The sequence below is a fragment of the Elephantulus edwardii genome, unplaced genomic scaffold, assembly GCF_000299155.1.
Source record: "Elephantulus edwardii isolate Elephantulus edwardi_28Jun2011 unplaced genomic scaffold, EleEdw1.0 scaffold00047, whole genome shotgun sequence".
Lineage (NCBI taxonomy): Eukaryota > Metazoa > Chordata > Mammalia > Macroscelidea > Macroscelididae > Elephantulus > Elephantulus edwardii.
The window spans coordinates 14,520,075-14,536,571 of NW_006399797.1; the positions used below are offsets into that span (position 1 = coordinate 14,520,075).

At 37.6% G+C, this 16,497-nt stretch overlaps 1 pseudogene; it reads right to left on the reverse strand.

Annotated features, from left to right (window-relative positions):
- Positions 1 to 14,607: 14,607 nt before the first annotated feature.
- Positions 14,608 to 15,872, reverse strand: LOC102867814 (annotated as a pseudogene).
- Positions 15,873 to 16,497: the final 625 nt, after the last annotated feature.

Consider the following 16,497-nt stretch of genomic DNA (forward strand, 5'->3'; position numbering starts at 1 on the left):
TGTAGACAGCTCAAACTCAAACAGTTGATGATTAGTGAGGAGAATCTGCTATCAAAAGAATAAGACAGAGAAATTACATGAGGGAAAAATATTAATCAAGATGTCTCAAACCAAACCAATTCATTATTTAAGTTTGTTGAAACACTTACCTGTTCCAATGACTCTTGTGATGTGAAGTGTAAAAGTTTCTGCTTTTATAGTCCTGAGGACAATGAACATTTTTTTTACTTCAAAAACTATGACATCAGCCACAATCTAATTTTCACTATTATCTTCTGAGAATTTCTAACCATCACAGGAACCCACAAAACATTACCTCCTAGTTTTCCAATCTTGAGATGCGAGTGTTTCCCTAAAACGTCATTGCAAGTTCGCAAAGGATGCTTTCACAAATAAATCCCAGAAATTTTCTAAACCTATGTATTTTTCAAAGAAAACTATTGCTTTGTCTTAGTAGATTCCAGCCTTAGTAAAACAGTCTTTGATCTCCTAGAATAACTGAGTAAGCATTTTGGTCAAGGTCTCATTTTCCTACCAGCTACTTATACTATTACCTCAATTAGAAATGATGATAAAGGACCCATATTCTATATCCTCTGCTTTAAAATAATAGTAACAGTTTGAAGGTAACTAAACTAAAAAAAAACATTTTACTTCAAAATTTTAGCATACTTAATTCTAAACAGAAACTTGTTGTTGTTCTTGTTATGTGCCGTCGAGTCACTTGCGACTCATAGAGACCCTAAACTCTGCTCTGTCCTGTGCACTGTCTCTGACACACCCATTCAGATTACCTAAGTCACTGAATCAATCCACCTCATAGAGGGTCTTCCCCTCTTGCACTGTCCCTCCAACCTCCCAAACATGATGTCTCTCTCCAAGGACCCATCCCTCCTTACAACATGTCCAAAGTATGTCAGACAAAGCCCCTGAATCCTTGCCTCCAAGGAGCAGCCTGATTTAACCCTCTCCAGGATGAATCTGTTTGTTTACGTTTGAAAAATATCTGTAATGTCTATGCTAATCACTGTTTTCGTCTATTTGGGAGCTTTTCCATAAGCAATCATAGCAACTATGATGGATGCAAGTGTATCTTAAATTTTTATTCATTGAATGATAATTAATATCAATTTGCATTTAGAAATAGATAGGTTGAATATGCAAATATTTTTGGTACCAAAATATGGTGGATTCAGGAGACTTTAGTTTAAAATGAAATTTTATATGCACTTAATTCTAAACAATGCACAAACTTCAAAATTGCATTTTGTTGTTGTTGGTTTTCAGTTTATTGTTTGGCACATATATTAGTAAATTTTAAAATATCAAACTATGAAATATCAATGTGTAATAAAATCAACTAACAACAGTTAAGATTCCTAAGGCTCCAGTAACTGTATTACTATCATGAAAATCTAACTGCATAAGAACTCTGCAACCATACTCTCTGGACTGTGGGAGCTGACCCAAGCACCATCTGTTCCCTAAGTCACAAGCACTTAGGAGTTAATTCATGCTGAATCCCACACGTTCTTACTCATCTCCTGAGCACGTGTTCACGTACATAGTCATCACAATTTTGAAAAGAACGGGTGGCCTTCATGCATGTCAGATTTCAGTTTTATCCAGTCGTTCATTGTCTGCAGGGTTATTTTCTCTTGACTTTAAATTTTTGCAGCGTTTTCATTTTTTTCTTCATTTCTTTCTATGTATCTCAACACTTCCAATTGTAGTTGATCCAATTTTTCATTTCGACTCTCATCTAGAGGTATGTTCTCACACATTACAGGATTTTATCTAAAGTAGGTGTCAGAACCAGAATAGATCTTCCCTAATGATTGAAACAGCAAGAAACCCCACATGTCCCAAGGTAGCTGCTCTGACTACCTTAGTGAACAAAGGAGTAACACCGAAAGGATTTGTGTTCCGGAACTAGGGTCATTTTCCTGGGATAAACTCTCACTATCTGAGGGGGTCTGTTAGTATAAGCTGTGCCAGGCCTTTAGAGCGCCGTCCGCTGCTCCAGGCTACTTCGCACAGTACACGCTGGGAAAAAAATCTTCATCGCCACGGAGGTTTGCTTCCGAATAACCCTTCAGCGTTAGCAATGCAGGAGTGGTCAGTTATGAGTCAGACAGTATGTTGTTCTGTTGTCCGGAGGGCAGACAAGAGTTGGAATTGAACTCCTTGGACAAAACTACTTCCCAGTTTGTTGGCCAGCACTTGAAAAAGCTCAACTGGAAATGTATTCTTTTAAAATGTGCACCTCATTAAGAGACATAAGATACATACATATACATACATGTATACACACTCTGGGGGCAAGAAGCTGCACTGCAATCCTGAAGGCGCATGATTCAAGGCCACTAAATGCTCAGCAGGGATGTGCAATCTCCTCCCATACAATTAACCGCCTCTAAAAACCCTCTGGAGGGTCAGCTAATGGATTCTGACTCCCAAAACAACAATGATTGATTGAGAGATGATAGAGATAGATAGATAGATAGATAGATAGATAGATAGATAGATAGATAGATAGATAGATAGATGATAGACAGATAGATGACAGAAGATAGATAATCATAGATGAGAAAATCTAAATTCACTATATGCCTTAGTAGAGTGTACATAGGTCATTAGGCTTCTCCTTGTGTCTCGCCATCTTTGTCCCTAAGGAGCATTCTGACTCCACATCTTACAAGACAGATTTGTTTGTCCTCTTGGCAGTCCATGTATATTCAACATTCTTTGAGAACAACACTATCCAAAGTCATTTATTCTTCTTCACCCTTCCATATTCTTTGTATGGACAGGTGTGTTTCTTTTTATTAGTTTCTGTCACACTGCTCTCCAGACACGCAACACTAACCTAACTCCACACATCGGTGAATAATGGTTTCTGTTTTCTTATCTCTCCACCCACACTTGGTATTATATTACTTCCTACTTTTAGAGATTCCATTTGTGTCTTTATTGTAATATTAATACACATCTTTACACTTACAGTACTTGTGACTTTTATTATTGTCTCTTTACATCAGCTGCTCATTTTTCTACTAATCTTTGGTCTTCTTCTTGGTGACTTGTAAAAGCTCCATGTGTACTCTAGATACTACTCTTTTTAGTCATTGTTGTTGTTGTCATGTGCCGTCAAGTTGCCTGTGACTCATAGGGATCCTATATACAACTCTAAACCCTGCTCTATCAATAGCCAATTTCATTATCTCTGACACACCTATCCACATTACCCCAGTCCCTGAGTCAATTCACTTCATCCAGGGTCTTTCTCTTTTGAGCTGTCCTGGCACCAATAATGTCCCTCTCCAAGGACTGATCCCTCCTGGTCATGTGCCCAAAGTATGTCAGACAGAGCTTCAAAATCCTTGCTTTCAAGGAGCAGCCTGGTTTCATCCTCTACAGGATGAATCTGTTTGTTGTCTTCTCAGACCATGATATATTCGATACTCTTCTCCAGCACCACCACTCAAAGAAGATTCTTCTTCTATCACACTCCTCATTGTCCAGCTCACTGATGCATAGCAAGTAATTTTGAAGAACATGGCCTGGATCAGGCATACCTTACTCTCTAGATAGCCATAGCAAACTTTTCTCCCATTTTGTCTTCGATCTATTAATTATTAATATTTATCCTTTCCCACAAACACAGCCTAATGTACATGTAACTGAAGATATTATTTTCTCTTTATATGACTTGACTTTTTCAAGATTTTGTCTCTAAAATCTCTTTTTCTACTTTTATATTACATAGATACTTTTCTAGCTTTTCTTCTATTTATGGATTATCTTTCACAACATCTTTTTTTCTTCATTTTCATTTTTTGTTGCTGCTGCTGAGGTTTCTTTTTGGTTTGAGTAAAGGTTTACAAATAATTTAGGGTTTTCATATTCATTCATTCATATTTTCAATTCATACCTTTTTTGTTTTATAATACTAATTGGCATTGATATCTATGATTAATTACTTATAATGCCTAATAAACTCCTTATTGTGTGTTGCCTTTGCTTTTACTGAACTTATCTTTTTCTCCCTTCTCCCTCCCTTTCCATCCTTTTAAACCCTTCAGGATTACTATTATCTGTGTGTAAACTTTGCCTGAGATTTTTGTAATAATTTTCTTATACCATAATTGTCTTTTTGTGACTTGGCTTGTGTCACTCAGCATGTTTTATTCTAGATTCATTCATGTTGTGCAGTATTTCACAAATTCTTGATGATTTTGTCAGTGATACATAGTACTTCAATTTGTGAACATGCTAGATGATTACTTGGGTTGTTTCTAACTCTTTGTTATTATTAATAATACCGCCGTGTGGCATCCACTTCCTAAACAACTTGATGAACTTTGATAAAAGACAATAGTTATAGATAGGCTTTAGGCCTTTTGTTCATAGGGTCGATATGAGTCATGCTCAACTCAATGGCAATAAACAACAACATGTATATAATTTTTGTTACAGACCCCATTTCTTTGAAATATACCTAGTAGTGGGATTCCTAGAACAAATGATATTTCTATTTCCAACTTCCTAAGAAGAATTCCTGAGGAGCCACCATTTTACATACTCACCAGCAGTTTATGAGAATTCTGATCTCTCCACATCCTTGTCAGCATTTATTGTTTGCAGTCTTGTTAAACATTGCTATTGTTGTCTGGGTAAAATTATTATCTCATTGTTTTGTTTCGGTTTTTTATTTGCCCATGGTTGGGATCTACTGGCTGCTCTGTGACCAAAACATGGGCATTCTCCTTCTGATTCTGATTCACACCCTCTGAAAACTCACTGGAGGGTCAGCTATGAGTCTATCCTGATTTCATGACACATAACAACAGCAATAGCTAATGATCTTGAGAATTTCTTTCTGTTTCTTAACTATCTGTATACTTTCTTTGGTGAAATGTCTATCCACTGCCTTTTCCCACTGTGTAATTGGGTTGTTCAGTTTTTCCTTGTTGAGTGGTTAGAGTTTTCTACAAATTTTAGAGATGAGTCTCTTGTCAGATGTCACATCAAGTCTTTAATGCATTTTTATATGAGAAATTAACTGCTGTCAAGTCAATTCTAAGTCCCAGCTATATTCCACTGTATTTCCAAGCAAATGTGTATCTTATGGGAAGAGACTGCCTATATTTCCTCCCTCAGAGTCACTATTGGATTCAAACTGTTGGAGACATGCAACTATTTGGTTATTTGTCTTCACAAACGTGTATATTGGTTTCCTAGGGCTGCAGTAAGGAAATATCCCAAACTGGGTGATTTACAAGAATAGAAATTAATTGTTTCACAGTTCTGTAGGCTACTATTCTGAAGTCAGATTGTTGACAGGGCTAAGTTCATGTCAAAAACTCCTTAACAGAATCCTTTCTTTTCTCTTCTAGTTTCTGATATCTCCATGTGTTACTTGGTTTACAGCTAGAGAATAATTCTATTGTCACATGATGATATTCTCTCTATGTCTCTGCATCTTCTTTAATAAGGAGCTTCCTCAGATTGAACTAACTCATCTTCCTCCAGTATGGCCTCATGCTAATGTAACTGATAACATTTTCAGAGATCAGATATCTTTCTGGTCAAGTCATCATGTGTTGGCACTTTCTTGTACGACCTCCATTAAGTGACCATCACCAAGGTAGGCTCCATCCTAAAATTACCTCTTTACCATAATCTGTCAAGTCTTGGAGTCATTATCAGAATTCCAAAGCCTTAGGAATTATTTCTTAGGAACCAAGGACAAAAACCAAATATTTCTGTATGTTTAAATTCTAAATGCCCACAATCATAAATGAGTTTTCTGTCAAAACATAGATATTTCTGAGTCTCTGGTTTGTTACAAGAGTTTGTTTATTTTTACCTTTTTGTTCTGAGCCAATTTCATACTTTTTATATTGCTGAGGCTTCAATGTATTCCTTTATATCTGAAAGTAAAAGTCTATCCTGTTTGCTTTGCTTTTCTGAGGTTTATTTAACTATCACAAGTGGTTTGCCTAAATTTTACAATAAATTTCTAAGTTTTTAGAAAATAATATCTCAAGAACATTGTCTAAGGTTTTTCTTTAGTTTACAGATTATTTTGTGAAGAATTAAAATCTTTATAACGTCAACCTATTCCACCAAAGACCACTAACTATTCCATCCAAGAAACTACTACTACTTTAGTACAGTTTTCTGTACCATTTGATAATGTTTCAATATTTTCTTCACCACATTTCTAGTGATTTAAATGAGAAGTCTGTTTTTAATAACAACATTAACTTGGATATACATGAGTAAATTGATATAGAGAAAGAGAGTATTGGGATATTCATCTCCTGAAAACGAGAAGAACAAGAACTTCTTGCCAGGGTGAAGAGAGGAAATAGAGGTACTTGACAAAGAACAAAAATGAGTTACCAAGCTTTCCAAAGATGAACTTTATTTACTCCACAATCTGCCTAAAGTTGACCTTGAAGATCCTCGATTGCTTCTAACCACGCTCCCTACATCACACTCCTCTACACCATGCCTCCTCTACCATCCCACTGTCTACAACAGCCACCTTTCCCTTCTTCCTGAGGACTAACGCTTACAAATCAACAGTTTCCAATATTAAAGAGAGGACTGTACCCCAGGAATGTGTCATAATATAAACCAGTGCATTTTCCGTTCTGTTAGTACCAAGTATTGAAATCAATTTCAAAGACACAAGAAAATGACCTTTCATAAGTTTTTTTCACAACTCCTGTACATGCAAGTAAAATGTGACATTTGTTTCTATTAACTATTATCTACTGTCATTGATCTAAATGTATTTCCATTCTTGTCCTTTATTATTCTGATTAATGAGTATGTATAAAGATTTATAACTGATATTTGCTTATACCACCAGAGATTCAAAGACAAACTCAATTAACTAATATCTTTGAATATTTTACCCCAGTTCTCCAATCAATTCTGTTGTTGTTGTTGTTGATTGCCTTTGAGTCCAGCACAACTCATAGTGACCCATGAACAAAAGGCCTGAAGCCCCTCTACAACTATTGACATTTAACAAAGTTCATAGAGTTTCTGGAGGCATGTCCAAGCAATACTAGAATTATTAATCTTTTCTCAAAAGCATTTCACATAAGTCTGATTTTATTTTACTTGAAACCGAATTTTAAAGATTAATATCTCAAACTTTGTGTGTCTTGAGGTTTTACCAGACCTGCTTCACATCTAATGGGAAAATTGTGGACCAGGTAAACTAGGTATTTCTTAGATTCTCACAACTCTGTTGAACCTTTGAAAATGTAAATGATGAAACAGTTCCAGTTCTGTGGTGATTTGGTTTTAAATATCACAAAAGTTAATCCTGAGAAACTACCCCTTTTCTTTTTTATCATTGTCCTAATTCAAAGCCAATGTGTATGTGCTGTAGATTAAGTGAAGTATCATGAATTTGGGTTAGTTGGTCAAATTGTCAGTCTGAATCAGTTACACAAGTACCAGACTGTGCTTAGCTAAGATCACTAACCACATTGATCATTATTCTGGTAGAAAGTCCTGGAGAGAAAAAGAAAAAGAAAAAAAAGATGTAGAATTCCAAAACAAAAAAAGGGCAGAATTACTGATGTGGTATAGAGTATAGAAATCTCAAGACGGTGGCCTTGCACATCCTTCAAGTCAGGAATTGAGGCCATCCCTAAAGATCAGCTTTCAGCCAAACAACATATATCCCTATAAAGTAGATAGTAACATTAAGAAAGAACTTATTCCTCAATACTATTAACCACAGAGATCAAAAGTGTAGCATTTACCCAGAAGCAAAACTTAGAAGGCAGCAAGGAAGAGGGGAGGGGAAGACACTAATTGAAATATAGAAGGCAGCAAGGAGGAGGGGTGGGGAAAACACTCATGGAAATAAGCGTTACTGGATCAGTAAGCGGTATTATAATAGGTGGAGGAAAAAAGAAATTGTCAATAACTTCATCTTCCTTGGATCCACAATCAATACATGTAGTACCAGTATCAGAAGTAGTGGACTGGGAAAGTCTGCAGTCAGAGACCTCTCCAAATTATTGAATAACAGTGATGTTAGTTTGAGGACTAAGCTGTGCCTGTTTCAGACCATGACCTTTTCAATACCATGTTATGCTGCTGAGAGCTGGACAGTGAGTAAGAATGACAGATGAAGAACTGATGTCTTTAAGTTGTGGTCCTAGAGAAGAATGTTAAATATCATATTGACTTCCAATAGAACAAACAGATATGTGTTAGAAAAGGTGCAGCCAGAGTGTTCCTTGGAGGCAAAGATGATAAAGTTCTATCCCAGATAGTTTGGACATACAGAGAGACATAATTCTTGGAAAGATAGAGGGACCGGGAAGGAGAGGAAGAACTTAAACTAGGTGAATTGACACAATGACTGGAGCAATGGGCTTGAGTGTGTCAGAGATTATGAGTATGGCACATGATAGAACAAGTTTCAAATCTATTGTTTACAGGTCACTATGAGTTGTACTTGATTCAATGACATTAACAACAACAATAAAGAACCCAAAGAAGAAGGAGAAATGTTGATATATTAAGGAGATTACAATCAATGTCAAAAAAGGAGGTGTGTTTGAATTATTGAACAGAAAATGAATTTGCTCTGTAAAATTTCACTTAGATCACAATAAAAGGCAAAAATTAATTTGACATTTAATTCATTAACTTCTACTCAAACTACAATAAAAGTAATAAAATATAATAATTGTGTAGGAATTGCTTTAGGATTAACACGAAATGGTTTTACTTTCAAGAGAAAATGTTGACAACATCTAATTATTGAGTAGGGAATTGGAATGTAAATTTTGCTGGCGTTAATTAGTCAATACATTTTTCGAAGATGTAGAAATACTTCAGGACTCTTGAATAAGAAGGAAAGAATTAAACATTAAGGATGGAATATTTGACACGTTAGGAAAAAACAAAATTTCAATAAGTAATATAGCTATAAACATGTGAGATTTTCTATTAAAATGAACATTTTCCTTTCTTTTTTATTTTATAGATACTGCTGTGTGCTTTCTATTATACCACATCATGTCTAATTGTTCTACTTTTCATGATGCTGTTTAATCAGTGGGTTTAGGTGTGCCTTTGGACATTTTTTCTTTATTTACATTAATTAGAATGGATTAATATTGACTGTTGCAATGTCTAATCAAACCTTCATTATATGTTAGTTTTTTCTGCACCCAACTTATCTATTGATGAATTTTTCCTCCCTCTCCCTCTTTTCCCATCCTTGTTAACCTTCCAAGATTGATTCTGTGGATAAATATTTCTTTAGCATCTTTTTTTTAGCTTCTTAATATATTACGTTATTGTTTTTAGGTGCCTACAAGTTGATTATGACTAATCACAACCCTGTGAACAACAGATCTGAACCCTGCCCTATCCTGTGCCATCCTCATCATCTCTGACATACTCTACCCCAGTGCAGTAGTCACTGTGTGAATCCTCTGGTTAGGGTTTTCCTTTGTTTCATTAACACCTCCCCCTTCCAAGCACAATGGCCCTCTCCAATGAATAACCTCTCCTAACAATATGCCCAAAGTATGTAAGATGAAGCTTCATCATCTTTGCCCTGAAAGATACACTCTGGTTGTTCTTTCTCCAAGACATATATGTTTCTTCTTTTGATAGTCCATGAGTACTCAATATTCTTCTTCATCACAGTTCAAAGACATCAATTCTTCTTCTGTCATCCTTATTCATTGTCCAGCTCTGATTAAAAAGCCTATAGCTTGAATTGGGGCACCTTAGTCCTCAAACTGACATCATTGATCCTAAGTAATTTGGAGAGGTCTGTGATAGAGGAATTTCCCAGTGCAGTATGTCTCCTAACTTCCTGACTGCTGGTACCGAGCATGTTGGTTGTGAATCCAAGTAACATATCACACATTAGTATATTAAAATGTACAGCTTGAATGCATGGGCTTAAGAGGAAATACTTGGGTAAGATTTCCCCAGGTAATGAGAAGAGAAAAAGCTATACACAGAGTGCTAAACACGATTTAAAAAGAATCATATATCTTATTTATGTGCCTAGTCATAACTATAATCAATTTCATAAAATCAGAGACATTGCTCAACACAGTCCCTGGGACATCACAGATAGTCAATAAATTCCAACATAAATTAATGCATTTTTTTAAAAAGATGAATTAAAAAATATTGCAATAAGTATATTTTTTTACAGTTCCATTTACTAAGCTTCAAGCAAAAGAGATCTAGTGACCTAGTAGGTAAGACGTTGTGCTGCCAAGCCAAAGGCAGGCAGTTCTAATACACCAGCCATTCTTCAGGGGAAAAATGAGACAATATCTTCCTATGTGATTTACAGCCTCTGAATACCCGCTAGAGGATTAGCTACAAGTTAGTTCTGACTTGACAGCAATGAGTTTGAGAGTTCTTTTAAAGCTTCCTACCACAGGGCCAAGTCATGAGAATCTTTGTTTTCTTGATGTTGAGCTTCAATCCATATTGAAGGCTGCAATCCTTGACCTTCTAAAGCAAGTGCTTCAGATCCTCCTCACTTTCAGCAAGGAGAGTTGTGTCGTCTGCATAACACAGATTGTTGATGAGTCTACCACCAATTCTGATGCCACATTTCTCCTCATACAGCCCAGCCTCCCAGATAATCTGTTCTGCATATAGATTGAAAAGATATGGAGATAGGATACATTCTTGAAGCACACCCTTCCCAATTTTGAACCTGCAGTGTTTCTTTGCTCTATTCCGACAACTGCCTCCTGGTCCAAGAATAGGTTTCACATCTGGAGTTTCCATTATTCTCAGAGTCAGCCACAGTTTGTTGTGATCCACACAGTCAAATGCCTTTGCAGGTGACTCGATGGTACATAACAACAACAACCCAGGGCCTAGCACAGGACCAGATTGAAACTGTCAATCACTTCATCTTACTTCAATCCGCATGTTACACTTGTAATCAATAGTCAGGAGATCAGGATAAGTAGTGCACTGAGTCAGAGACCTCTCCAAGTTATTGAATAACAATGATGTTAGTTTGAGGACTAACCTGTGCCTGATTAAGGCCATGACCTTTTCAATCACTTGCTATACTGCTGAGAGCTCAACAATGAATAATATGACAGAATAATTGAAGTCTTTAAGATGTGGTGCTAGAGAATAATGTTGAATACCTTATAGGCTGCAAATAGAACAAACAGATATGTCCTGGAGAAGGTGCAACCAGAGTGCTCATTGGAGGGAGGCAAAGATGATAAAGCTTTGTCTCACATACTTTGGACGTATTGCAAGGAGAGGCTATTCCTTATAGAAGGACATCATGTTTGGAAAGGTAGGGGGATGACAAAGGAGAGGAATATCAACAGGTGGATTGACATAATGACTTCAATAATGGGCTTGAATGTGTCAGAGATTGAGTACTCAATTGGAAGGCATGTAAAAACAACAACAGCACAGGGCCTAGTATTTGGCAGGCACGTAATAACTCTTCTCTAAATTGACTGAAAAGTAAATACGTAGTGAAATAAATAACTCTCATCAATATGATATCTTCTCATCTTTGCCTGCACTTCCTAATATGGAGGAAATAGGTGATTTTATTCCCTTTTTGCAACTGCAAACAGTTACATATTTTTGCAACTCAACTGAAGACACAGAGTGATGATGAATAAGCCAGAATACAAATTGTTATGACTTGAACTCTGCCCATCCCAACAAGATACACATCAATTTAGCTAAGTCATGATTCTCAGTCTTTTGTTTTGATCCTCTATTTTGTAATCCGATCTAGCTATTTTATGTGTTGTAAATCCTAACCTCTGGCAACCTAGTGGTAAGAACCTGTGCTGCAGTCCTCAATACACATGGTTTGAATCCACCAGGTGCTCTGAGGAGGAATGATGGGCAATCTTCTCCCAAGCGATTAACTGCCTCTGAAAATCTGCTGGAGGGTGAGCTGTTGAGTACCCATGATAACATATGTCAATTAAGCAAGACAGTTACGTTAATGAAGTAAAATACAGTCCACAGGATTCGTTGTATTTTGAATCAATCTCTTATGACATATAAAAAATATTTTTAAAGTGAGCAGAGATAAGAGGATCCTCTTCTGTAAAAAATAGTAATAATATTACTTACTTTTTAGACTTGCTGTCAGTTGGTGTGAAATGCTTGACGTAGAGCTTTTATTACAGTAAATATTGATGGAGTATTAACAATTATTAGTAAGGGGCAACTACATCAACTAATATGAGGCAGTGAAGATGATTCTTTTCCTTCTTCTTTATCCTGTGGTCAAACTTTCCCAAACTCTGTGTTTCTTCCTTTGAGATAACTCTTGATTTAGAATCTTTTCCTCTTTAAATCAAGAAATAGCCACTCAGCCTTCTGTTTCTGGGGTTAGAATACATGTGAGTGTCTCAAAAATTATATTTGCAATAGATATGGCAAATAACTCATAAAATATCCATCATTCTTACAAATCAATAAAAATATGGGTCACCAGGACAAACATGTGCAAAAGTTTGAAGCAGAACTTCATCAAATTAGAGCTCAAGATAAGCAATAGACTATGAAAGGAAATGGGCTTCACTATGCAAAACCAACAGTCCAAGCATGTGTCTTATTAGGCCATGATCTTTACAATCAGTTGTTATATTTCAGAGAGTTGGACAATGACTAGGGAGGATAGAAGGAGAATTAATGCCTTTGAGCTGTGGTGTTGGAGAAAAGTATTGAGTGTACCATGTACTGCTAATAAAATGAACAGGTTCAGCCTGGAAAGGGTTAAACCAGGCTGCTCCTTGGAGGCAAGGATTCTGAAGCTTCATCTAACATACTTTGGACATGTGAGGTGGGACCGATCCTTGGAGAGGGACGGAGTGACGGCGCAGGAAAGGAAGATGGATTGATTCAGTGACTGGGGTAATCGGGGTGGGAGTGTCAGAGACAGTGAGATTGGCACAGGACAGAGCAGGGTTTAGGGCTGCTGTAACATACGGTCGCTGAGTCGTAAGTGACTCGATGGCACATAACAACAACAACAACAACGTTATATATACTACATTACATGTTGTTGTTGTTATGTGCCGTCGAGTCGTTTCCAACTCATAGCGACCCTATATGCACAACAGCCCTAAACCCTGCTCTATCCTGCGCCAACTGCACCGCCTCTGACACACCCATCCCGATTACCCCAGTCACCGAATCAATCCATCTCATAGAGGGTCTTCCCCTCCTGCGTTGTCCCTCAACCCTCCCAAGCATGATGTCCCTCTCCAAGGACCCGTCCCTCCTGGCAACATGTCCAAAGTATGTCAGACGAAGCCCCAGAATCCTTGCCTCCAAGAAGTAGCTTGGTTTAATCCTCTCCAAGACAAATCCGTTTGTTTTCCTGGCAGTCCATGGTACATTCAGTACTACATTATACAGCACAGATATTTTATTGCATTATGCTTATACACTTAACATTGTATAGTATAGTGACTGTTGTATTGCACAGAATATTACATAGCACAGAAAATAATGTACTTGGTACTGCTATTTTTAAGTATAAGGATGAGTCTTACAAACAAGTAAGAAATCACATACACAAAAAATAATACAGGCCATGTGACTTCTGCCATAAAAAGTTCAAAGCCAGGCAAAGTTGGCCTATATTATTGTAAGTCACAAGAGTGGTTGCTTTTGGAGATGGTTAAACTCTGGAATGGGAAATAAGAGGACATCTGGAGTAGCAGTAATGTTTTCTTTATCTGAAAGATTTTATGAATATGTTTATACGTAAGTACTTATTAAGTTACACATTTGATTTATGTCCTTTTCTACATACAGTTCTTTCCCCTGTAGGCAAAATAATTTTTTAAAAAAGATAGCCTCCCCCTCCCCATTTTAACTTTCTCTCCATTCTCAAGTGACCCTAATGACTTATTATATTTATGCCTAATAAACAAACTCAATGTGGCTGCATGGATTTCTTATTGGTGTCCTCAGCACCTTCCTGCGATTCAGCATTCACACAAGCATACCAAATTTACGCAAAACGATCTGTTCTTCCTCTTCCTCTTCTTCTGAATGAAAGGTCAGAGACTGGGGTCCAAGCAGTGTGGTCTGCAATCCAGAGGAACTGCTTGCCCTCCCCCCAAAGTCAGGCCTTCTGTCTTTTTCTTCTTGCTGAGACACCCATTCAAGACTGCCCAAAGGAGGAAGGTCAGTGGAGACCGTTTTAGTAACGAGGCCTCTGGATTTGACTTCCAAGTTCACTTTTCAGTAGCTGTCAACTGAGGCACCCTGAGACTGCCAGCTTGACATAAGTGCTGCCATATTAAGCCTTGTTAACCTACCACCTTAAAAAATATTTTTTTTCTCCTAACTCTGGTTATTCTGGCTTCTGTAAAACCACTTGCGTGTGCTGATAAACAGGTGTGGCATGTTGGCACAGAAAGTGCCTTCACTGATAGCATTTGCTTTGAAATCATGTAAAATGTCTGGCTAATTGGAAGGGGTTGTTCTCTCATGCCTTTGTACAGGAGATGATAACCCTTGGCCAAGAAATAATGGCTTCTAACCTGTAAGAGAATGAATATCTAATTACTGGCTGCAACATGAACAAGTTTCCTGGCCCCTCGGGTTTTGCTTCCTTGTCTTACTGTAAGTCACAAGGGATAAACTGCTTGAGTGACTGCTGAGGATAGATTTACAGAGTTTTATGAGAGTCTGTTCTGATCTTGCTCCGTTTGGTCAGGAGCTGGAGCCCGTGTGTTTCTGTTGATTGAGCGAATGAGGAACCCCCAGAGTCTTGTAGGTTGTTTCCATTTGATTGTTGGCACTTTGGGGGAAAGACAAACCAGTTGAAGTTTCCTTCTACCTTGCAGTATGGCTGCACATTGAACTCCATTTCAAAGAGAGACAGCTATTACTCCTAAAAGTCCACCCACTTCAACACTGAGTCGCCCAGATGACATCTCCATAACAGAGTCCTGTAGCAGTGCACATCTGCCACTGTCCCTGATACATTCCTGCTCTTCTGGGGCTGCACATCTGGACACTGACATCTGCAATCTCTTGAGGTTCTAGTAATCTCACCATTCCCATGTTCACACGTACAGCTTGGTCTCTGCTGACATATTTTTTAAGACAAATCCCTGGAGACCAGGCTTCTGCTCCAGAATTCTGGATCTACCATGGTTTTATAAATTAACTATCAGGAGGTATCAACTCTCTCTCTCCTATTATGACATCTTCAACAAAGGACAAAGAGGGCACACAGATGTTTGGGCTCTCAAAGTCATACTAAGCACCAATTGCTGCTTGTAGGTTCCTCAGTGGGGTGAGAGGATGGGAAGTGGAAAGGAGGAAAGGAGGCCCAGTGGTGGCAGTGACACATGGTTCCTAGCCTCACCTCTTCCTCACCCTACCCAGACCCCAGGGGAGGAGTTAAAGTCTAAGGTCAGGGCTCTACATATAGTTTATAATTTAAAGATTTTTCCCCCTTAAGGCATTAATTCCTCAAAAACCTGAAAAGTTAAACTTTCTCAAATGACTTCTAGGGATTCCTCCGCTTCTTTTTGTATCTACTAGGAAGAAGCCAGTGTTAGGCTCAGCTCTCTGTCCAAGATTCTCCTCTGAGATCATAGGTAATCATCTAGTGGCATGCTTGTTGATTTCTAGAACTACTTATATACATTCCAGATTGAATCCCTGCTTAACAATAACCTCACAAAACATGGTAATTTCTCCTCCTTTATTCTATGCAATTACCTTATGTTTGGAGGATATAAAATCACTAAAACATGCTCCTCAAGGTTCTTATTAATAAAATTAATTCTGTAGTATTTTTTATCCAAATATAACATCTAGGACCCAGGGTTTAACGTGAGGGTTGTACAGGTGAGTAAGGCACATTTCTTGTTTTTGGAATACAAACAAAAACTTATATCTTACAGTAATAGTGGTGACACAATTTGACAGAATAAACGTTCTCATAAGGTTTTCTTGATTGTAATCTTTATAGAAGCAGATTGCTAAGTTTTTTGGTGTGTTTTTTTCCTTTTTCCAGAACCCTTGGGTGGATGCAAACTACCAACCTTTCTGTTAGTAGCTGAGAGCTTAATCATTGCATCAACGAAGTTCCTAGTTCAACAAAACAAGTTAACATCAAATGGAATAAACAGTAGTGTTATAGCTATTACAATAGAACTAAATTTGAAACTAAGATTGCAAACTCTTTCAAGACTTCAAAGAAATATTGTTTTGGTGTTGTTTTTGTTAGGTGTCATCAAGTGGAGTATGTAACCCGTGGCAACCCTGAGCAACAGATCTGAACCCTGCCCTATCCTGTGCCATCTTCACACTTCCTGACACAGTAGAGCCTATTGCAGCAGTCACTGTGTCAATCCACATGGTTGAGGGTCTTCCTCTCCATTGCCAACCTTTCCAAGCATCATGTCCCTCTCCAAGGAACAGCCCCTCCTAGCAACA